The 26,003-nt window shown below is 35.8% G+C and overlaps 1 protein-coding gene and 1 long non-coding RNA gene across 2 annotated transcripts in view; both read right to left on the bottom strand.

Moving 5' to 3' along the window:
* The window catches only part of XKR4 (XK related 4), a 224,548-nt gene that overhangs the window by 155,963 nt on the left and 42,582 nt on the right, over positions 1–26,003 (bottom strand). The window lies entirely within an intron of this gene.
* Positions 16,967–19,166, bottom strand: LOC118161759. Its single transcript, XR_004748153.1, has 2 exons — positions 18,081–19,166; positions 16,967–17,947 (listed from the first exon to the last, which is right to left on the bottom strand). It is a non-coding gene; the product is annotated as an uncharacterized LOC118161759 (long non-coding RNA).

Genomic DNA, 26,003 nt, shown 5'->3' with positions numbered 1-26,003 from the left:
AAGGAAGGAAGGAAGGAAGGAAGGAAGGAAGGAAGGGAGGGAGGGAGGGAGGGAGGGAGGGAGGGAGGGAGGGAGGGAGGGAGGGAGGAACATGGGTTGACTAAGAATGATCCTTTAAAATGTGTGGAAGTCGAGGAGTATTAAAAATGCTATCCAAGTAGCGAGATCTTTCACTTCACTGTCCAAATTCACTCATACCTAGCAGAAATCGTCTTAGACCTCCTGAAGGAGCAATGAATGTGAATACTTTGTCAGATTTACACCTGAAACCATGAAGAGCCTTATAGAAGTATACTTTGACAGTAGTAGGAATGACAACGTATAACCTTTTAGCAATAAACATATTGAATTAAAAATTGAGCAATAGTAATTTAAGAAGAATTTGTTACCATGATTTGTTTCTAGCAATCCATGCAAAAGCTTAATGAAAATCTATGGTATTTCATCACTTGAAGGACTTACAGAATGAACTCAAGTGTTTGTTTCATACTTAAAACCCTGTACTGTTTCAAAAGATGCCTGTGTTCATTGCTTCTCAGTGATCATAGATGAAGAATATTAAAATCAGAGACAGCTTTTATAGTCCTGCAAATAAAGTATAGAGTCTAAAAGCAAGCTATGTTCATTGTGATCATTTATCAGCAAGGATTTGACATTCACAACTTCATTAAATAACTTTGCAAGTGACACAGACAAACCAATGCTCTTATTATCCTGCAAAGCATCATCACTATCAGCATCACTAAAAGGGAAAAAGGTTTCCAAAAAGTGACCGCTTTTATAAAAAGAAAGGATCTGCAATTTAATTTTGAATACACACATAGAGCAGACTGATGAAGAAAAGTTCATTTAAAAAAGCACACGCACACACAAAAAACCCAACACTATAACCAGTCTGAGATTCATTTAAAGACATTATTTAATTTTATTCTTATCATAAAAAATACCCCCCAAAATCTCATTATAGCTTTTTTTTGTGACATTGTTAGAGACTGTTCCAACCCTGAGGAGTTTACAGTCTAATGTAGACCAAAGAATACTATGAAAAAAAGCTATTGTATTAACTAAAAATAACAAAAAATATGACTTTCATATCTCATATATCATTACCTGTACAATGAAATAAGAGTCAAACAGCCAAATAAAAAAAAAAAAAAAAAAAAAAGTTCTTCAGACTATTTTAAAATGGACAAAGTGAAAGGTTTTTTTAGATCATGGGAACTATAGCACATCATAGCAAAACATTTATATTTATTATTTAATAAAGACTGATTGCCATCAGAACAAGTGACCAAAAACCTCAAAAAAACATATAATCTATAGGCAAGAATATAAGAAAAACTTATGTGTGCTTTCAGATTAACTATACTCAGACATACATGAGAATATTAAAAACATAACATTATGATCTTTAGAAAACATACAATTGTGGTGACACATTGGATTGCCTTTACAAAAGAGATTTACACATGTATTTGTAAAACTATAGCATTCTCTCTGTCATATAGATGTTAAATCCTTTTTGAAAGTGCTTATCTAATCTGAAGGCCCCCTTTTTTTTTTTTCCAGGTTCAGACATCATATTGGATCATTGAATTTATTTATTTCCAAACACAACACAGAAAATACAATGCAGCGACACGGCTAATATCTGAACTTAGTACAAATACAGTTTGAGATCAGATTGCCGCTATTTTCAACTTTGAAAAACCAAAGTGACACTCTTTGTTCTCAGATGTGAAGTTGCTACTCCTAATGAGCTCCAAAGGCCTTTAAAAATGAACCAGTTGGAGCTGTGTGAGTAAAGAAATAAAGGATATCAATGCAGAAGCCCTCCACATCCAAATTACTAGTGAAGTTTAAGAACATTTAGGTTTAACTTTTCAAAGAATACTAGCTGAACTCACAATGAAAGGAAACGTCATCAGAAAAGAAAGCCAAGATGTACATCAAATATCGACATAAATTTTCCTAAAAAATGGCCAGTTCTTCTGTGACTAATGGAATCTGAGCTTCTCAGCAAACTTTGTCTCTTCCATCCTTCCAGAGCTCATCTAAATGTCTTAACTAGGGTAACACAGGTAAGCACTTATTCTGCAGCACATCACCCTTCATTTAAAGAGACTGTGGAGCTGCTCCAGAGTGACTGAAATAAATATTTAGGACCTACTAAGTCTAACACACTTCCATATGAAATACAGTCAGAGCAAACCTGCCAAGTCTTATGCAATCTGCATTCAGTATGAGACTCATTCTTCAGTCTCCTTTTTCCCCACTGTGGCACCAGCCATCCAGGCAAGTGTCTGCCTCAGTCTGGCATGCTGAGCATGACTCCCTGACTTGAGTCAAGTACCTGAGGTTAATACTTAAGATCTAGTGTTAATACCTAATTCTTCCCTGGCTCACTGAATAACCCTTTATGATGGACACAACTTTTCAGTGAATTTCATGCTCCGTAATGCATATTTTCCAGAGCTGCACGTGCCTGGTAACGTGCCTGGTAGATGGCTTCTGCCATGCTCCAGAAGAGAGGTGTGATGCTGTGGCTGTGCTGAAGCACAGCAGCGTGCTCACTGGTGAGGATTTGCACTAAGGAACAAAAAACAAAACAAAACAAAACAAAAAATGCAGGAAAGAAAAGGAAAATGAAAGAAGAAGGGGAAGAGGGAAAAAAAATCATGGAACTGTATAAAATGTTGTTAGGAAAGTCCTAATGGAGGTCATCTGTTTCCATACAGGGCCAACTTTTAACTTATATCATGTTGCTCAGGGCCTTGTGCAGTCAGACTTTGAATATCTCCAAGAGTGGAGATCCCACAAGGTCTCTGTGTAACCTACCCTCATGTTTGCCTACCTTCATGGTGAAGAATTTGTTCCTCTTGCCTGGCTGTGACTTGTGTCCCCTGCTTGTCACTCTCACTGAGCACCTGAGTCTGTCCTCTCCTACCTCCTGAAATGATGTAGTTGAAGTCAGTAATTAGATTCTCCATTTTTCTTCTCTTCTCCATCTCTTTTCTTTACTTTTCATATATCATATCTTCTACCCAAATATACATCAAGCATATGAAATAAAATGGCCATAACTGCTGCTTCTGTTTCTAATATTAGTTGACCTCTGTGATACAAATAGTATAGTACAACAGCGAGAGCAGAAGTGTCTTGAGAATGCATAATTAACTGAGGTAACTCTACTTTTCTGCTGGTATATCTCCACCATAGAATAAATTTGAACATTTGTGCTTATATTGAGACTACATTCATTCAGAGGGGATGTTGAGATTATTGGTAAACTGTCTTAATTATTTCCTACTGACTGAACAAGTTGCCTCTTCTTCTATAGATCCACAGAGTCATAGGAAGACAACAGAAAACTACTGCTACTGGTGTGCACTTCACAGAGCAGTTACGTTAACAAGTCCCAAATAGTACTATTGCAAGTTTCAGTCTATACTTCCTGATGTGCTTATTACCTCAAACTAGGAAAAAGATGAGGGCATTCAGCTTAGGGGCTTTACCTATGGACAAAACTGGCACCTGAATAGACCTAGTTATTATTTAGAAGAAAAGCAAACAACACACACACATATACACAAGAAAAGAAAAGACCATATCCGAGATTAAACCAAAAGGCTGTGCAGATGATCTAGTGGGTGGCATCCCTTCCCATGACAGGAAGGTTAGAACTAGACAGACCTTAAGTCCCTTCCAACCCAAGCCATTCTATGATTCTATGAATCTCATCTTGCAGTTTTGCTTTCTGTAAATGGTCAGGGATAAGATATAATTCCTAGAATAGATTTTCATATTTAACTCAGGATTTCCTAGTTTGGTCAGAGCAGTTAATTTAGAACCCCTCAGTGTCTAAAATATAATCTGCAGCTTTCATTTTACAAGCTATTACACAGATTGAATGCTATCATCATTTTTCTTTGCAATATAGCTTGCTGGCAAGTAAATTTCTTTCTTTAATTGTGCAGAACTTGAGAAGTAGGATACTAAAAGATATTTTTGGGGGCATTCTTAATAAAAAACACTACTAAATCAGCTCCATGTCACACCATGCATGTTCAGTACATGTGCATGGTGAAGAGGGGCTCACAGCAGCTGTATCACAATGTTGGCTTCATATATGAGAAAGTATATATAGTATCTTCAGTATTTAATCTCAGTATAGAATTTCTGCTTCACTAATAAAACAGATGTAGTGAGCTGTACATAATGGAGTGCGTAGAATGGTTAGGAATTGAATAAGCTGTTGTTTTTTGTTTTTGTTTGGTGTTTTATTATTATTATTATTATTATTTTGTTGTTGTTGTTGTTTTGTTTTTTGGTTTTTGGTTTTTTTTTTGGACCCACTCTCCAGCTCATACTCATATTAAGAGATATATGCTGCTGCTCCAAATAATGAACTATTAAATAACAAAAAAGGGTCATCAGCTCCACCAGAAGCCAGGTGAATGTGCTTTGCTGGAAGAGAGAAGATAAACTATCACTCCATCAGACTTTGAATTTGGGTTCTCTCTGCAATTTCTATTGCTGTTCTCTCTGCATTTTAGAGAGAGGAGCATGATGTAAGGCACATACCAATACAGATTTAATATAATTTGTTTTATTCTAATAGGTAAACTGGCACGGGTAATTTTCAAATCAATTTTCTTCACAACACAAATTCAAGTACAGACCCACAGTAATTCTGTTTCAGTAACTGTCATTGCATTTGTGAAGAACGGCTGCTTTTCAGAGAGGATTCAGACCTTTATCTTGCTACACATTTTTTCAGTCTGCTCAGCTAGGTCATGAGTGCAAGCCAGAATGTCCAACAGAAAACCTACAGGGTGCTAAGGCTTTGCCCCAAAGAAACAGTGGAGAAAATAAAATCCAGAAGGGTCAAGGGAGAAGGGGGAAAATATAAGAAAAAAAAAAAAAACAACAACATATATATAAACGGAATGTTAAAATCTTTTTCCTTCTGGAAATGTAACATGACAGTTTGTGTGAATAGCTCTCACATGATGTTGTCACCCTTCATTCTGTAAATCTAGCTGAATGACATCTAACAGAAAGCTGTTTTCACCTAACATTCAGGGATTAGATTTTTGGAGCAGACTTAGGTAATTTCTAGTAGATGAATGTTAAAGGCATTAAAATCTTTAATACAAAGAATATTCTAACTGAAAAATGCTTCATGGTTTATCCCTTTACACTGCTAATGCACTGCAGTGTATAGAAGTAACTATAGGCTTGTAAAATCTCCTTGTATTAATAGGCAATAGATCATTGCCCTTTCTTACTAAAGAAAAAACATAGAAATGAAATGAGATTAAATCTAATAAAGGAATTGAGCAAGCAGGTAATTATAGAGATATAAACAGAATACAAAATAATAATAATAATAATAGAAAAAGTGTTTGTATATCAAACCGAATCCCAAGTTTTGACATTTTGTATTCTTCACATTTTTCTTTGTTATCCTTTTATCTGATACTCCATCATTCACAATACTATTTACAGCCCATCCCTAATATGTATAAGCACCATTAAGCATCTTCCCCAGGTTTTTTAGGACTGGGCTTCTATATGGTAAGTTCTTTGATGAAGGATTGTGTCATAGCTATGGTGTTGCATTGTATAATGTTTTTATAGCTATCTGTGTCCCACAAATGAATAATACATCAGATAATATAGTTATTATCACTTGCTTGACATTCTATTCATTTAAAAAATATTTTTTCTTCTATCCCATCTTGAACTACATGTAACAAAAAAAAACAAACCAAATCAAAACAACAACAAAAAAAACACAGCCCTACAAATCATACCCGATCGGTGTATGATAGGTCAACTTCTTAGTTACACATTAGTCACCTCAGATAGACATGCTATTCAGATAGACATCAGACAGGCAGAGCTAGGCAACACATTACCACACAGAGATATTTAACTAGGGTTAAGTGATCTAAACCTGATCTGAGTCTATGCATTATGCTATTTTATCTTAACAAACCTGCACACTGCACTACCTCGGCTACATCTGCTATATAGTAATTTTTGACCTGAAGAATTCATGTCTGGAAAAACAAAGCCATCAAAGGAAAACTGGATGAGAAAAAGAGGAAAATACTTGATTTCCCAAGTCCATGAAGCCTATCATGAGTACATCTGCTTATGCTAGATCATCAGAGCTAATAACAGGAAAGAAGGAACCAGAGTTACAGCAGGCACAGGTATTGCTAGGCTCATGCAATTGTGCTCTTGTCAGTATTTGTGATTACTTTCTATAATGCTTGATAGGCAAAGGTAGCATGTGGCTGTGAAGGTAGCCTGTGGCTGTGAGATTATTCAAATGCATCTTAATTAATTCAAATGTATCTTACTACTAAGCAATATCATCACTTTTTAAAAAAGTTTTCTCTGTGTATCCTAGATATTTATTTCCATACCAGTCCGATTCTTCAGTATAAATGTTACCTTGTTTAAATAACTCTTTTCTACAATGAAAAGCATAAGTTTTAGGTGGGTGTATGGACAATCCTCTAAAAGGTTAGACAAGAGTCAATGCTCATATATTAAAGAGGAGGATAAGCAAATGCACTAGTTACTTGATGTAAACTAAACAGTAGCTCAGCAAGATTTAAAAAATTACAGGAGTGTGTAAATGCTGCACATACAGTTTCTAAAGCAATAACAACCATTGAAGTGCCTCAGTTGAAGGTATTGGCCATGAGTAGATGTGCTATGTTGTAGAAAATACCTGCATGGATGACAGGAGACACTCTCTAATAAAGGGAAGGTTAGTTTTTTGTTGTTGTTGTTTGTTTGTTTTTCATGCTTTGTTTGCTTGTTTATTTGTTTCCCCCTCACAATAAAATTAATGGATTATCTTGAAATGTACGACATTTGTGATAGCTGGTAAAAAAACTTTGCAGAAGTCTTGTCTAGTTTTTTGTTGTTGTTGTTGTTTGTTTGTTTGTTTTTTTGTGATCTAACAAATTCAGAATAATGAAAACCTTGTAAGTGGAGCTTCTCTGAAAGGCCAGATGTAGAGGAATGCACTGAATGTGTGAGAAAGGTTCTCTTACAGCCAGTACTGTGAGACTGAAACCCTAATTTATCACTGACATTAATATTGTAGATTGGCATGATAATTCTCAAACCCAGAAAGCCACTGTAAATTGTCAAGACAGCTACTCAGATAAGTCACCTAATGCACATGGTCACAACTATATGTGATCAAGGAGGGTGCATCACTTCTGAGCAGGATGCTAGACTTGGGGGAGAAGGAGCACAGGCAAGACAGAAACATGATCTTACCAAATCGAGCAGGTCTCCCTAGGGGCAGAGAGAAGGTCACAGTGCTGGAGTACTGTGGATCTGACAACTATCATTGCTGGTGAGGGCTGTGGAGATTTCCTGAGCTAGGCAATGGTTCAGGCAGGCTCCTTTCCAGCAAAAGAACAGCAGAGAAGGAGGTTTGTGGGCAGCCCTGCTTGGTGTTGTGTAGCAAGTGGTAATAGGAGGGAGAGAGACAAAAAAAATGTGTGTGGAAAGATCTTGGCAATTATAATGCTTTAAATTGATATCCAGTGCCCATGAAAAGTCCCTATTTGTGCTTACACAGATATTTTTACACCACGTTAGCAGTATTGCAAAAATGAGGGGCACAAAACACACCTCTAAGTAATACAAGCATATTTACATGATGTATAGTCTATGTACACAGTAATACTAGCTATATGTCAAAAACATAAAAAAAAAATAAATAGTTTTTCTCACTTCCAAGTAAAACTTTTAGTTAGAATAAGGAGGCGTTCTTTTGGATTCAGTAATATAAAACATTGGGTGAGAGCAAAAAATAAACAAAAACCAACCAACCAACCAAAAAAAAAAAAAACCACAACCAAAAACACAAACATCAAATTAGTGTTTGATATTTAATTAAATTGAAAGAATTTAGTGTGAATTGTATAAAACATTTTAACCTGGATTAGCAAACAGTTTCACCTGTCCATTTACCAGTTTTTGATAAATGATTCACTGAAGAAATTTTGCCTGGATCTGTATCTAGTACTACTTTTTATTCTGTAAAACCTATCTACACTCATGTCCAACAAGAAGATTTGAATTTGTCTACTGGATTTATATCACAGTCACTTATTAAAGCTCTGTGTTGTAATCTGATTTGAGCTAATGACATTTAGGCTCTCTGAATCCTCCTGCTGTGTTAGTGCTACATATGAACAGGGAGGCTTTTCTCTGCATTAAACAGCATGACCAAGACACCCAACATTTTAGCTTATACTTCAGAAGGGGTTCTGAGACTAGGACAACCACTACTGACTCCCTGTAACCTTGTGCAAATCACCTCACCCTTGCATAGCTCATTTTAATCTTCTGTAATACATGAATAATAACACTGGAGAGTACTTTTATGTCTTTGGATGAAAGACTTAATATAGTGCAAAGTATTTTTATTTAATATCAGAATATAGCTTTCAAAGTAACATTTTATATGGAGTGGAAAATTATGATCTTATATAATCTGTTGTATACGGGCACTGACAGCTTATCCTTGAGGGTCTGGCAAGAAATAACTATGAGAAGGTAATGGCTGTGAAGAATATTTTTCTCTCACCATGACACATCCCCTAGGACACAAGGGTCTCAGCAATTAGTTTTCTTCCTCTTTTGAGAAAAATACATTAAGCAATATCAGGGAAATCCTCTAGTCACTTGGGGTAAATGCACCCAAAGCTCAGCTGCTATTCTTTGTGAGCAGATTTTTTCTCATCCAGGCCCTAAATGGCCATATTAGCCCCTCACAGCACAAGCATGATAAATGAATGAATAAATAGGCACTATTTTGTGTAAATTTCCTCACAGGAACAGAAAATTAATTCTGTCTGTATTTTAACCACAATTCAAGCAAGAGCCCAAGCCCAGCTTGACAAGATTCCAGTGTCAAATTGCCAGGTGTTGGACTCAATGATACTTGTAAGAACATTCCAACTCAGGATATTCTATGATTCTATGAACGTAAGCCAACTCCTATGTACACACCCAAGGCAAACTCTTGGATGTTGCTGGGCTGGGAGCTTAAGTCCCTCTGTTTGGATAGAAGTAGCATGCTTAGCCTGCCCCATATACCTCTGCATACCACATGGCTTTTCAGGAAACTTTCAGGAAGGTCTGTTAAATATTTATGCCACAAAAGCAAAAGGGATTTACAGCACTTGAGCTTTACCCATTCATTTAAAAGTGTGTGCCACCAAGATACCAGCAACCTCCATTAAATATATTTGGGGTCAAGAACTACACTGTACGCTAGACCACCTGCTAATTTTACAGAACATGACCCTTAGCCAGACATGGAGCATGTTGAAGGGAATTCAGAACACATCTATGGAGATGCTTCCCCTTACTACTGGGAGATTAAAAAAGCAACTCAAAGGTGGGCACTAGCTAAATATTTGCAGTTGGCTTTAATGATGTTTATGTAGTCTTCTAAGGCTTCTCTTCAGAAATTGTCTCTAAAGAGAAGGCAGTTTATAGTGCAAGGTAATCGGATATTCTCTGGGAATCAGGGGTAATAAAAACAGACTTGAAGAGAGCAAAAGCATAAAAAAAGTACAAGAAAGTGCAAACCTTTCTAAACTAATCATGCTTCAAACACTTTCAAGTTGAGGCTGTGGTCCTCTGGTGTATTTCTAGATACACTGAAGTGTCTTGGTGGGGGGAAAAAAAATAAAAGCATATAAAATAAAAATAACCCTTCTGAAAGCATTTTTTCCCTAATTTTATAATCAGAAATTGGGCTAGATAAATGGAATGTCAGTTCAGAGATCTGTTATTTCAGAAAATGCCAAGAGAATCTGAGAAATACCATTCTATTTTCATTTTAGTGGCACTTTTTGGTAGTATTTTGTTATTCACTGTTCAACACCAGCTGGCCAAGACAATAAACTGTCTGGGTCACATATGAGAGAGCTGTCTGATAAATGGAGAACTAGAGGAATTTAATTTTAATATCAGCTTCTCTATTAAAAAAAAAAAAAACAAAAACTCAAATTTGGGGAACACAGAAATACTAAATGCTGAATCAGAAGTACAGTGACACAGTTGGCATTCCACAAACAAATAACCTAAGGAAATTTGTAACTATTCAAATGGATGGTAAAAATTATTATCTGGAAATATATTCTTGTAAATGCTTTGTGTAAAACAAACAAACCTTTCCAACCCAGTAAATGCAGATGTTTATATGGATGCTGTTGAAGCCAAAAATCTTGAAAAATTTTGGCCATTAGAGTGTACTTATCCTGCATCTATTTGTCCTTTCTTTTAATAAAAAGTTAATATTCTATTCTCCCTTCAAGGCTTATTAGAAGATAAAATGCCAAAGGATAAAACAAACACAAATTAAATGGTAGTAGGGATCCCAAGAGAAGAGTAATTTGGTTTACATTTGGAGGAGGGGGGGAGGGTTAATTGCTGGTAAATTATACTTCTGAAATCATGTTCAGTGGATGAAATGGTCTCTGCTCCACTTTATAAACCATTTTCACATTTTTCAGGCATGAAGTCAACTGACTACAGTGACATGTACAACCAAAGATCTCAAAGGATCTGCACTGACCATACATTCGTTGGCCTAAAAAAGAAAAGTTTTAATGTAGTATAGTCATTAACAGGGGAGGAAAACAAAACAAAACAAAACAAAAAAAAACAAACCAACAACAACAAATAAAACACCATCTTGCTTCTTATGTTTACAGATTATCTGAATACCTACTTGGTCATTATCTACTCAGTTAGACATCAGTTTCCATGCAAAAAATAAAAATAATAATAAAAAAGGTTATTTGTAAATTGGTCCTAGTCAAAAAGAAGCAAAGAAATTAAATCAAGCACCATATCTTACCACACTACCTCAGATTAAAAAAAATAATAATAATTTTAAAAAAACAGGTTTTCAAAAACTATGGTATAATAAGACCTAATAAGCCTTCAAAATATCCAAAGAATATTATATTTGTAATTCATTTATTAATTTTTCTAACCTGTTGGTTATTCACTTATACACTGCTGAGATGTCCTGCTCTCTATCTAGCATGTAGATAGTCCTCCCATACACTCACATGATTATTATTTCCCCTCAGTCTGATCCCCTTTCATTTATTACAAATGATCCTGATCCAGAAAATGGCTGATCAGGATGATTGGCTGTACATAGGTACCTTCCCTTCTGTCTTTGAATTCATTACTCAGTGCTAAATTTCATGAAATATTTTCTCCTGCAAATCAAGTTGTTGGAATATTGACTGAAAAAGAACAAAAAAGGCCCAAGGTACGATCAAATGAAAATCAGTCTGAAGAGCATTCATGAACATTTTAAAATTTTTGTGTAGCTTCACCCCCCAAATAAGTGAAAATACTGCAAATTAGGTAGGTAGTGAATGACAATATTCCAGGACATGGTCCTGTTTTCCCTCTTAACTTCACTCATAACTGATGCCTTAACATTTTAGCATAAGACTTCACTGCTGTCAAGGTCAACTTTCAAGTACCAAATATGGACAGTGGAGCTTAGGTGGTTTTTTTTGTTTTGTTTTGTTTTGTTTTGTTTTGTCAAAAAAAAATTAACCACAACATGTAATGTCTACAATAGTTGGAAGAAAGAAAGGTGAAGCAATTTCATTGTTTGGTAGCTGAAGTGATATACAGTCATCAATAATAGTAATGGTGGCAAAAGGGAAATAAATTCTTTGTTATGCACATGTGGAATGTTCTTGAAATGTCTGTGTATTGCAGCATTTTAGTTAGTTTGGGACACATGGAATATTAGTAGAGATCAAGGAAAACAAATTTTTCACCATGTTTAATGTTATTAACATTACTAATGTTATCTCTTGAGTGCCTAACTCTAACCCTTAGAGAGAGAAATGTTATAAATAAGGATTTTTTATAAAAGATCTACCCTCTGCCTCTTTAAAGTAAGATTCACACAAAGGTGGATCTTACAACAACGTTTTGTCTTCAGTATTTTTCATGGTTATTGTTACACAGAATAAAATTATCATTAGATATTAGGGCTTAATCATGTGAGTACTTACAAATATCATGAGTCATCTCCTTAATGGCAGTGAAGTTAAATAAATGGAAGTCACAGGTGCTACACTAAAAACAGAGTGTGACAAGGTAAAACTGCATTGCCCATGCAATCTGTCACAGCTCAGCTCCCACAGCTTCCCAGAGTTCAGGGAACAGAAGCAAGGTGCAAGCTCTCAGGAACTGAGGTTACCACTCTATATTGTGAGTTTTTTTTCCTGATATTATTGCATTATATATATATATATATATTTAAGTTAACCTAATTTCTCTCTTGACATAATCACCCCCGAGCTAAGGCCTCATTAATTCTGGTTGGTTTATATGAACCAGTTTTGACATCCTCTTCTGCTGATTTCAGACATTAAAAACAAGCAATGCAACACCCCCCACACCTCTAAGAAGTATTTGTTTTGTTAAAATTTTATTTGTTTAAATTAAAGGAATCAGGTAAATAAATATTAATACTGCAATGGATATTGCAGTGGATTCAGTTCCATTGCCCTTTAACCATATCAGAGTTCTTTTTATGCCAAAGCAATATTTACTGTTTTACTGGCGTTATGAAGGGATGGCTATGTTTATGCTAATTTACAATTCACAGAATAAAAGGGCTTTTGATCAGAGCTTTTTATTTTCATCACTTTGATTGACTGTCAACTATACTAATTATCATAGAACCATTGATCATCCTTCGCTGCTAACTAAGAAATGCTGATGTTTTCTGTGGCATTATTTAGCCTGCAAACATAATAAGAAACAGTGGTAGACCTAATAGGCAATATTTTCATGTCCAAATCATTCAAAAGATGGTCATCAGCTATTTAAGAAAAAAATAAAGTTCAACTGTAAAAAGTTCCTGGAAACAACAGACTACAAGGTATAGAAACAGGGCTGTGGGCAATATATAAAGACTTCTTATTTATTTGCATTCATATTCTCTCTACACTTCTCTTCCTAAAATCCATTCCCTACCCAAATACAAGTTCTGAAGTAAATAACTCAAGCATTTGATTTCCCCTCAAAATTGTTAAAGGCATTGCATAACTGAGAGTAAACTGCAATTCCAGAATAAGTTTTTCAAACAGCATCTGTTGACATTACATTAAAGTCCATTTTGCTTTAAAAAATAGATCTTACGCAAAATAAGTTAGTTCTTATCCTTTACGAGCCAATCCTAAATGTCAGACAAAATAAAAGTATATAAGCCTATATATAGTTCACCTCAGAGAAGGAACTAGAAACAATCCATAGCCACAGTTTAAATGGGTACACTCTAGACTGCGAAGTTACATTTACTATACTAGTGATAAATTTAGCTGATTAGTGATTTAGTGATTAAATCTTTTAATCAGTCTATAAAAAGTTTGGGCAATGGGACAGAATCAACATTCAGTCAGTCCCTATTTACTTTCTTAGCAACTTCTTTGTTAAGTAAAATATAAAAATATTACTTAAACCAACTAGCTAGTTATTTTTAAATCTACTTAAATTTCCCCAGGCTACTATTCTTTTATCATCTTCAACCCCCCAAACCTGTGAAGTGCAATGGCTGTGAGCAGAAGATAAAGAGGAAACAAAAACCTGATGTGTACGTTTCCTACACTGCCATCACTTGAGGAGTTTTAAAAGTATTTCCACTGCCCGCAGTACAAATAGTCTTTCTGATCATCAGCCAATTAGGATTCAGAAAGCTGTAACTTTTGGAGTTGTAGGAAAGAAGACAGAAAACTCATAAAGTCAAGATGGAAGTGTTTAGAACTGCTTTTGCATTGACAAACCACAGAAACAAGTGCAAGCATGAGAAACAGGCCATATCTCACTCAGGACCAATGCAACTCAAACTTGTATTTGTTTTCAAACAGTAATTTTCTATTATGATGTCCTCTAATAACTATGAAAATGCCACACTAACAGTTACCTAAGCACCATTACAACATGCTATAACGAAGCACTGCATAACTAAGAGCAGGACCTCCAAAGCTCCTCTGAATATGAGGTGCCCTTGATGTGTATGGCTTCTGCAGTACTGTCTTCTGCAGTACTGTGCAACTACAGTAGTGTCATGAGAAAACCTGAGGAATATCCACATGGAGGCTCACTGCTGTTAATTAGAAAATAAACACTGCTGGCAACGTAACACAAGTTTTTTTTTGTTTTAAATTAAAGCCAAAAAAATATCTTCTGCCTTTTATGATATAGCTATTCCACATCATTTTGGCCAGATGCCTGCAAGACAGTATTCTCCTCCCACTTAGAAATTCAGTTTTCCTTGCATTGGGTAGACTAGTAACATAAACCAGCCCCAAAGGTACCCCAAGTAGAAAGTTCTTTTGAATTACACAAATCCTTAAATAACACAAAATGATCACAAAAGCTCTCTTCCCTCAGACTTTTAAGAGTAACAGCAGAAACTGGGTTTTGACTGAGGTGCCTCTGCATTGCAAGAGAAGAAGGAGAAGGGGAAACCAGACACATTTTTCTAATTTCTTCTTGGGACAAGGCATTCACTCTTTAACATCGACAAAACAGATGGAGTCATCTTTGCTTTATGCCTATGAAATAAGGTACACACAATTCAGATACATGCCTGAATTGTCTGAATACAGACCACTGGTTATGGGTCAGCTTTCAAGATAAGAAGGAAATACCTTGTTAAATTCACCTTACTGATATGAGCTGCCTTATATTAAGCTGATGGTTTGTTCAATGCTATTTTTTTTACTACATTGAGTAAGATATATTTCTGAACTAAAATTTTATTATCTAGATATTAAAGATTAGTAACAATAAAACACAAGAGCCCTGATCAATCACATCAATAAAATGCACTGCAGTGGGATATTTAAAAAATGTTAATAAGGTTTAGGAGTTAAAGTAATCACAGCACTTCCAGCGAGCATCATCAGTGCTGTATCTCAAAGAACTGCAACCTCAGGAAAGATTTTAGAGATGCTGGTGATGTGCAATAATTTATACAGGAAAGATCTTTGTTATTCTAAGGAATAAAAATTAATCTATTTTAAGTTTTGCGGAACGGTCTGAGATATCATTTAGTCTCCTGACCCTGACAGAATTTTTGGTAATTTTGAAATTTTCATGATATGCCATATAGGCCCTTGTGACCTCTGCATATTTTCTACAGACAAGCAGGGTCAGGTGGATGCTAAAAAAAGAAAGTAGGAAACGCATAGCAAGAAGAAGTAACAACAATCTGAATAAAGGACACAGGCAGTCCTTCCAGTATCTCCTATCCAAGACAAAAATATTGGTTTGAACCCATGGAGCAGGAGGGAAAAGAACTTTGAGTTCACTCTTTAGAGGATCCCTGAACTATATATGGTCTTTATTTCAAGAAAAACAGATAGATCTAAAAAATATATTTTCTTTAGTGAAATACACATGCATTACTGGCCTAATGCTCTGGTGAGGCATTTGTCCAACAAAAGCACCCTACAGGCTGTAGGGTGCTTCTCTGATGCACCCTGTGCTTCCATTCAAAGCTGCAAAAGTTTGGGAGCCACAATTCCATTCTTGCTTGCTTAGCAGCCTTAGCTCTCCCTACCTCTCTCTGCCAATTCAAGGACACAAGACAGACACTAATTTTTAGTTGCATATTGTAATCTGCTTTTAACAATATTCATTGTAAGAATTCATATTGCCAGTATGTTTTATCAGATTATGTTCTTCCCTCACAGAAAAGCATTTTTTTCTGATGTCTTTGAAAACAGCATTAAAGATGATTCTTTCTGATTACTGTCAACACTGAAATGTCTCTTGTGGTTCTGTAACTACAATAGCTTTGAAATCTGTAATTCTTTTTTAATTCCTCCTACTCCTTTCAAATAACTTTCCTTAAGAAATCAGAACTTTCCTTAAAGGCAGGGGGAAAAATGATTTAGAAGTTTTCTTTTTTCCTTTTCTTTTTCTCCTCCCTACCTTTTAGAGTGCCCTAATTATCCCAGGCCAAAAGCCCCATGGAATCATGTAATTAACCTGAGACTGCTATTACTTTTATTCCACACTTACTAGGAAAAGCACTATTTCTCTCCTTTTAATGGATGAGAATCTTAAAAATACCTGACTGACACTAGACAGGTTTAACAGTTTGTTGTGCTTTAACTTTGAAGTTTTTAGGCCTTTTAAAACAAATCAAAACAAAACAAAACAAAAACAGACTTTAAAAAACATTTATAAAGATCAACAAATGTAGCATACTCTCAGTAACAATACATATGCTACATTATAGAAACCAAATTCCAGCCTCTTGTACTTACAAGAATTGGCTTGATACCGCACATAAGTCTGAATGTAAATATTGTAGATAAAATGGCTTAACATTTCTTGTAGCTGCCAAATTGTATCTGCCAGTGGCCTGAAATTATAAAATTGAATCTCCAGAAAGCAATATGGTTCGGCCAAGGAAGCTTAGGGATGGGATGAGGCACAAGGATAAGAAAAAAGTCAAGATGTAAATTAAACCTGTAAAAATGCCACATTCTTAACCAACATCTTATTCAGACAGTTCATTCTGAATTGTAAGTGCTAATTTTGATATAATAAATTGCATGAGAGAAGACTCATGCCGCTATAGCAGCAGAGAGGAGCAGAACCCTCTAGCACCTCTCTATGTATACAAAAAAAAAGTTGTGTATAGCAAAAAAACAGTTCATGTGTCACCCAGTTTATTATCTAATCTGGTAATTGAGGCACAGGAAAGGGAATATAGTCACTACTTTAGTTATAAAAGTAGAGCAGAGGGGTTGTCTTGAGGTTTCATAGGGGCAGATATAGGAATTTTTATATTCTTCTACACCACTTAATTCTTTAACCAAAAATACTTTTTTATTATTATTATTTATTATACTGCCAGAATGACTATAGCAGCCAAATTGGTGACCAGCATATTATAATACATAAACACTCATAATTTATAATATAAACATTAACAGAATTAAGAAACTACTTTTATCATCACAGCTTGTTTATACTGTTATATATAAATGGCAAAAATTTGCTGAAGAGTCTTGTTTTATGGAGTCCTACAATGAGAAAATTCTGTCAAGATGGTTAGACAGCACACCTGCATTTTGTAATCTGCACATCGAGTAATAAGTTAATGCTTTTAATTATAAAATGACTAAGGTTGATCTGGAAGTCACTGACTGACAGCACCTATAATGATGTTCTATGTAATTTCAGTCACCTTTTAGTATAGACAGACATTTTAAGAGCAAAGGTATTATTCTGAACAGTTAAAACCTATTCCTGTTGAGCTGTCCAAGTGGAAGCAGAAGGTGTTTATGAACTAAAGACAGTATTACACTTTTGTACCAAGCTACAATGGCATCTGGCCATATATCTTTGTTTTTATTCATATGTTGTATTAACCAATGTCGTAGTATTGATGAAATTTTGAATATAGTAACACTGTATAAAGTTAGATTACAAATACTTAAAGAACAGATTTTCTGCAGCAGTTTGTGACAAATAACCCAGTCCTCATAGCTGACCTTTATGGTTTTAGAAGGGACTTGACAAATAATTCTTCAGGTCCCTTTCACTGCTACAGACGTAACTTTTACTCCTCTTTAAGTCTGTCTAACAGCTAAAATGTGCAATTTTCTTTTATATTCTTTATGCCTTTATATTTTTTCTAAATTCAAGATGCCTGAATAGGCTACTTAATCCCTTCAGGATCCTTCAGAGAAGCCTTGGTGGTGCATCTGAAGAGGATGTATTTTATATAATACAGCTTACTCATGCAGAAGGAAAAGCACAGAGAACTTGCAGTATTCACTGCTGCAGCAACTAGCCCTGTTCTTCCTGCAGATTACCCAATCTGGATCGTTCCTTTGCATGATACAAGAACTATGTACACTAATCACTCTGTTTTTCTTAAATACGAGCTTATATTTCATCATGCGGCCCTAGCATTGTTCCATACTGACACGAATCAAATAAACACATTTCACATTTCCCTTCCTAACTCTGAGTGCCTTTAAATTTGTACATTTCACCATCCTTGATCTAACACCCTAATGCTTATCTTTATTTTTCAAATATTTGTTGCAATTAAAAAAAAAAAAAAAAAAAAGGACACAAAAATTATGTTTGTATATATACACACATAATATATATACACATATATGACTTGCAACCTACTCAAACTCTCTGAGGGATAGAAAAAGATAAAGTGCTATCCTATATTCTGGGAACTTAGATGTAAAATTTGATAACCAAGAAAATGAGAAGAAATCCAGAAGGAGAACACAAGTCACCTGCCCAGACGGCGTAGAAAATGATTTAACTGAAGCCCTGCAGTTTAAATGCCTGTGTCTACCCTGCACGTGACAGGGCAAGAAAAGGCAGAGTTACGGCACGCTGTATAAGCCATCTGACTTTCAACAGCCCAACTATATCGTGGATGGCTTGCAAGCAGCTTAAGACTCCCAATCTTCTGCTGGCATAGATACACTAAATCCTCTCTCTTGTTCTCTCAGTTGCAAGTTTCAAGTAGATTTAAGTCCACTGACTTGTTGCTGCTTTGGATTTAGATTTGTCTAAGAAGAAGTATCAGATGCCTGACATGAGAATGGGTGGCCAGGAAAGGACTGACCATGAAATGTAACTGCCACTTGATTTTTCCAACAAAATTGATATTAATCATAGGTTAAGAACATTGATTTTCTGACTGAGCTTTGACCAACCCACTATTTAATTTTTCCACCAGATGCTACATCACCTTAAACAAAAATAAATCAGATTTATAAGCTAGACATTTCTGAATTTTGAATAAAGTTTAACATTTGTGAGTACCATTCAAGGTCAACTTTCCCACCCTTTTTTGTATACAATGTCATTATCTATATGCATCACACCATCACCAAAAAATACAGCCAAAACCAAGACTCTCTTGAGGTGCTCCCTGTACGAAAACACAATGAAATCACTTCTGTTCAAGGAAGTTCAGACTAAGCCAACAAAATGGAGTGTGCACTCAGAGAGAAGAAAAACAGTATTCAGCTTTGAATAAAGTCTTAACAGTCTGAAATTTAGTCTACCCTAGAAGTAAAAGCAAGAGCCATGTAATTTTTAGTTATCTTTAAGTAAAATAGATCATTTTTAATAGTCTTAACTTTTGTGATACTTTCTAATTACCTTACAGACCATTGTATAAAACGTGTGAAGAAGGCATTGAACATTAGGTTTTAATGTTCGTTATTTTTTTAAATATAAACAGTGTATTATATGCCGTTAAAATCTTCACAAAATACTGTAGCATTCTTAGTTATTTAGTATTATTGCACAATAAAAGTTTTTAAAGTTATAATAAAGTTAGGCAGTTATTGACAATCCTTGAAAAATTCTGGATAACTTTTTTTTATATAGATATATACATGTAAGTAGACAGCAAACTCAGTCCTTTGTCTTGCTTCTACATACTGTGCAAACACAGAAATCCATACAGGAATTCCCACATTTCTTTCTTCAGCTTGAAAATCGTTTAAGGGGTTATCTCTATCCACAGCTCATTTCTTGCCCTTGTGTCACAATTTGTCATCTGTTGAGTTGTACAGCTGTGTATTGGCTACTTCATAAACTGAGTCACAAAACTCAACCATTGTTAAAAACAACCTTGTTCCAACACCTGCAACAGGACATAGCTCAGGAGAACTACTGAAAGTTCCAAATGAACCATCTCAATAAACTCAGACAAATGCTGAGAGAGCTTCTAGCAGTTATTATATTTGTTGATTATGCTATATATTGATAATGTTCTGGGTTACTAAGATCCATAAATCTGAAGTTGACTTAAACTTGACTCGATGTAGCATTTTCATTATTTAACCCTAGTGATTTTCAGGGTCATCTACATGACACAAAAAACTTCTCAGGCACAATTAAAAACATGGAAATCTCTCTTTCCAAAGTTTTGAACTTGTTGAAAATGTTTAAAAACAGTAGTAACTATCAGATTCATTTCTCGTGAGCTAGATTTACAATTCCATGCAAGCAATATGTTGTTTTGGGTTCATACATCTTCATTCTTACTTTATATATACTATTATAAATTTAATTGGACCTTCTGAAATTTCAGTGAGAAAGAAACTGCCAGCAATGTGGAATACATTAATAAAAGAAGAACTTACAAAACAGTGACAGGCTATTCTGTTCCAACAGTTCAGCAGTTCTGTGGCAAATACTGTGATTTTTTTTCAGGGCACCAATTCTCAACAGCAACCCCCTTTGCATATTTGCAAAAGCAAACATGGTGATGAACCCACTGCATGTACTGTTGTTTTCTTGGAGCACGAAGAGACAGTTTGTTGAAAAGAGAAGCCAGGTTAGATGTCCACCAGCAATGTATCCCTTTCTAATTAAACAATGGCAGCATTTTTTCAGTCAAGAGCTCCAAATTTGGTATGGTTTTGTTGTCTGTATATTACTTACATATTCCATCTGTGTTAATGAAACTGCTGTTTCAATGAATTTTTCTAGGTAGACAGAATTGGCCAAGGGGATATCACATCTCTCTCCAGTCAAATATATGGAAAGCCCACTGCTAGGAAGATCTACTTAAACTGAAAGATAATGTGATACCTCAGAAAATCTCCCTAGGGGAGTTTCTCTGAAGGAAATAGTCCAGGAGTAATGGAATTCCCTCAAAAGCAAAACAAAGACCAGATTTATTGCTGGGTTTCAGAGGCCTCACAGCATGAATGACTTGAAAGGAATTTAGATTCTCAATGTCACAGGAAAAAAGAAATGAAGACAGTTCTTTACACAAACACCTACCGTAATTATCAGACCACAGATGAACTAAATTGGTTACACAGAGAAATAAGAAAGTGTCCTATGACTCAAGAGGAAAGACAAAGAAACAGCAAGGAGACCAGGAACAGATCCCAGGCATGACTCTCACTAATACTAATTGTACTGAAAAAGAGATGAAGATAATCAGTTAAGGAACACAAGTAAGGATCTATTGTTTTGTTCAAATGCATTAACTCTTTTTAGTTAGGGGGAGGATTCCCTTCTCCACCTGTTTTATTTCAGTTTGCTCAGTTTTCATATGCCTTTCAACCAGTTGTTCTGTGTCCAAAAAATGACAACAACACTGAGACCCTGAGGGTTGTTCAGGGTGTCCTTCTTCAGTAGTTTTGGCTCTGGTCAGGACTATGTTTCTAAAGCAAACCTCCCAGTGGTTTACATTTACTTTAGGGAGGCAAGTTTATCCATTGATCATAAAGTCTTGGGGTATATACAACTACATTTCTTTGGGATGAAACAAAACCCCAAACCATGCCCTGGAGTGCACCTAATCCATTTGAACCAGTCCAATGAGAAACAATGGAAATGCTGACATGGACATGAGACAATATTCAGCAATATTCCACTCCACAGATTGGCTCCTCTTGCACTACCATGCTAGTTACTGTAAGCAAAACCTTAGGGACATCTGCAGCCAGCACTTCCCCAGAGATCCTAGGACTGGACATAGACACTTTCATTTCTGTATGAGAGTAACACTGGGGACTGTGTCTGAGAAGCTTCACAAGATGACAGAAAACTCAAATGTCTCCTATGCAGCGGTGCAGCGGTCTGGAATGTGGTAGTTTGCAACACGTGCATGTGATTTCTTTTAATTGTTTCAAATGTATCCATTTCAAAAATTCTACTGCTGTATTTATATCTTATTTGATCTAACTAATTCTCTCCATTACTTTAGATTTAATTATAATCTCCATAATAATATGATTTCTATTAGAATACATACATTCTGGAAAGTATTGGAGACTGACATAGAGAATCTGGTAAAAAGTACCAAAGGGAACTCTTCCATGGACTAAGAAGAAAAGATGAATGAGGCAATCCATCAACAGACATTGAAACTGTAAAAATATTTTCATCTTGCAAACTCACTCACCAAGAATTAAGTATTCATTTGCACCATTCATGACAGTACATTTCATTCAGAGTTTTGTTAGGTTACTTTCCTTCAGTTAAAATTTTATTTCAGAAGCCTTCAACTAACTTGTTAAAGGAAATTTGATTAGTTTTAAGTAAGCTACTTGTTATTTCACTACAATATAGTATTAACGGGAATAACATAAAGGATAACAAAATTAAGAACTCAGTAACAGTTCATACAACATCCTATTACATCAGACTAATTCCAGTGTGTTTCTGTAGTAATCTGTTCTGCACCACTCCAGTGTGCTTATGCAATCAGAGCAAAGAGCTGTTACCAAGGAAACCAATCAACCCAAGACCCCTTCTGTGTGAAAAATGCAGATATTTAACACCAAAAATCCCATACAAAATAACTAGAAATAACAATCCAGAGTGGACATACCTCTGACATTTTTAAGTTCATGCAAATCTGGAAATTACTTTTCTGACCTTTCAAGTTAAATAATTTTGCTACTGTGGACTGAAAAAAAAAATGAAATTTCTGTTAAAATATATAAATAATACTCCAACATAGAGAAAAGTGTATCCAATGTTATTGATTAAGGCAAAAATGCAAACAACAGAATATGTCCCACAGTTAATTCATTCTTATTTTTATTAAGGCTGCAGTAAAATAGTAAAAAATAAATAAATAAATACCTAGATCTGCTCTCAGTATTGGTCAGAATAATGGTAATTCTGTTGAACAGTATGAACTGATAGGAACCCTTGTTATCAATGGACAGGCAGATCATCAAAAATGGCTTTAACTTTAATTCTTCATACCTTACAATAAGAAGCTTCTTTTCAAAGCATCTAATCACAGTTAGCTAAATAGCAGATGGTAATGCCCAATTTCCTCATATACGTATTTATTGTAAATTACTACAGGACCGCATACTAGATTAGCTGCATTCTCCAGCAATGTACAGTCCTGGATTCTACACAGGGAGAAGCTGAGCAGCAGAGAAGTCCATTCTTCAACAGGATTTGAATTCTTAGAATTACCAATTAATGTTGCTAACCGACGTGGCTTACTCCAAATGCTCAACAATGGTGAACCTGGGTCTGTATGCACATAGATTAAATTTGAATATATGTTTTTAATTTTATATTTTATTCTATCTTCCTTAAGGTTTGTTCTTGGACATACTGTTTGCAACTGTGTGTTGGGTCTGTCTGGGATGGAGTCACCTTTCCCTGCAGCAGCCCACACAGTGCTGTGCTCTGCACTCATAGCTGGAACAGCACTGGTATCACTCCAGTGTTGTGTCTATTGCTGCATAGTGCTGGCACAACATCAGAACTCCTTCCAGGCCCCCAAGAGCCAGCAGGCTGGGGGTGGGCAATTGATGGGGAGGGGACATCACCAGGGCAGCTGACCTAAACCAACCAAAGGGATATTCCATAACACCTGATGTCACACTCAGCAATAAAAGGGGGGCTCTCGTGGGGGAGGGTCTCTCCTGAACAACCAGTACGTGTTTTGAGGCCCTGCTTCCCGGGACGTGGCCGAACATCGCTCGTTGATGGGAAGTAGAGAATAATTTTTTTTTTCTTTCTCTCTGTGCTTCCGCGCGGCCTTGTTGTTTCTTTTGTTTCTCTTTCTCCCCATTCCCCTTTCCTTTAATTAAATCATTCTCATCTCAAACCTCGAGCTCTTTGTGTTGTCTTTTCTCCCCCTTCCTCTTTGAGGAGGGGAGGAGTGAGACAGCGGTTGGGGTGGAGCTCGGCTGCCCACTCGAGTAAAACCATCACAAACTGTGAGGGCTACAATTCAAGCCAAAGATTTTCTAAACAGTAAAGTTCACATAACTGGAACTTTAAGAAGAGTTTTTGGAAAGACAAAGAAATTCCAACCCATGGACAATGAATGTTCTCAAATGACAATTAAATTCTCCAGATGTAATTTATGAAAACAGGAATATTATTTAAGATATATGTACACATGGCACAAGGCTACTTTTTGTTGAAGTAAATGCCATCAGCTTTGTTGCACATGATCTTTAAAATGAGTCTGTATTTTAATACAGATAGCACAATTTACTCTAACAATCACTGATACTGTCTTGGTGTAGAACTGTACCTGTAAAGAACACACTGTTGACAGAAAGATTAAATTGGAAATGAATCCTTACTGAACAACAGAAGGCCTAAAATGGAAAGATTTTGAACATATGGAACTAACAAATACTAATCAAGCTTAACAAAAATTTACATGCTTCAAGGGATTTAACAATAGCTCTAAATCATTTGTGTTACTAAATATGCATGCACTGCTTTACAGAAATCAAATCTTTCAGTTAACTTCATTTGTTCTAATAAAAGTCGCAAAATACATGGCTGGCCTTCTCCATTTGCAGAAAGCAAAGACAGAATTACTAGCCAGTTACAAAGGGCCACAAATCTTTAATTTTCTTCAGTGCAGGAGTGAAACTGTCTTTGCAAAGGTATCTGTCATTTGAGAGAAACACACCATATGTTTGGAAACCAATCCATGTTACTTGAACTGTTTAAATAGCTTGATGTAAACTAATATTGTAAATGATAATCTTTTGCTACTGTAAAATTTAGTGTATGTAAATACAAAGAAAGAACATATGTTAATGTTTACATGAAGCTACATTGACCCCACCTGATCCTAAACTACTATTTCCATCAACTCAGAGAGCTAAACTGTACACCTAGCAGTAAAACATAAATAAAAATATTCAAAGAACGTAGCTGCTTTAACTCTTTCTTTTGCACTGTAAGTTTGACTTACGTATATCATGGAGAAAATCCTGAAATAGATTAACCTGAAATGCTACTCCTTGCTCTTATAGATTTCTGACACCTCTCAAAGCCACAGCCCATCTCTCCTTCCAGTGATGCTCTAACAAAAGAGCTTTTCTGCTTTCACCAACACATGATGCAGCACTCCTGAAAGGAGTTCAGATCAGACCACTGGGAAACACTGACTGTTTTGGCATCAGTTGAATGAATTCTTAATATTAGGAATGCAAATACAGTGTGCCCGACAGAAAGATGGACAGAAAGATGGACACTTGGGATCTGGGGCCAAAAGCAGGGGCCCCTGCAGAGCTCTTTTTGCTGACTGGGGACTGGAGTTTTGTTTAAGTAGATAACAGAGATGTTGCCCAGTGGACAAAGTATGTTCTGGAGCAGTTCTAAGTCTGTGTTGGACAAAGAAAATGGAAAAAATAGCTCTTAAAACACACACACACACATACAAATTCTGAGTATTTCTAGAGCACTGCTAAAATCTAGCATAGAATCTATGTGAAGGACATTTGCTAGGCCCATTTGGACATCTCTCTTCTTCCCATGGCCAAAATGAAAGTGAGCTAACTGGTAGTTTGTTGGCTCAGCAGATGACTATATTCAGTTTCCATTTTTGGAACAAAATAGCCAATGTATTGTCACACAATATATTGAACATCTCATGTAATAGTCATTTATTTTATTAAAAGATATACATAAGGAACACATTTAATATGTTTTAAGTTGGGAATGACAAGTACATTGAATTACACAGTCTCTTCAAATTACTTATGTGGAAGCAAACATGGGAATAGTGCTGGCCCTGGTAAATTAGTCTGGGTTTGGCAAGGTGAATGTGCTTTTTTTCCTCATTTCCAAATCATCCCTGTTTCGTCTTAAACTCATACTGCAGTCTGCAGGATAGTCTTAAGATGCTCAGTCTAGCTGTGAGTGAAGTGGCTTGTGTACATAGCTAATGAGGGGCAATAGCAGAGAACTCAGCATCATCAAATTCACCATGCTCTGAAGCAGGTTATCCAAGAAGAGTAAATTGTCTTTAATTGTGCATGTGTGCCCTTGCCTATCAGGAGCCAGACTCTGGGAACCCATCACACTATGCAGTACCTTCTTACATGGAAAAAAAAAAAAAAAAAAAAAAAAAAAAAAAAAAAAAAAGG

The sequence above is a fragment of the Oxyura jamaicensis genome, chromosome 2 (assembly GCF_011077185.1).
Source record: "Oxyura jamaicensis isolate SHBP4307 breed ruddy duck chromosome 2, BPBGC_Ojam_1.0, whole genome shotgun sequence".
In the NCBI taxonomy this organism is placed as follows: domain Eukaryota; kingdom Metazoa; phylum Chordata; class Aves; order Anseriformes; family Anatidae; genus Oxyura; species Oxyura jamaicensis.
This window is presented reverse-complemented; position numbering and strand designations above follow the sequence as displayed.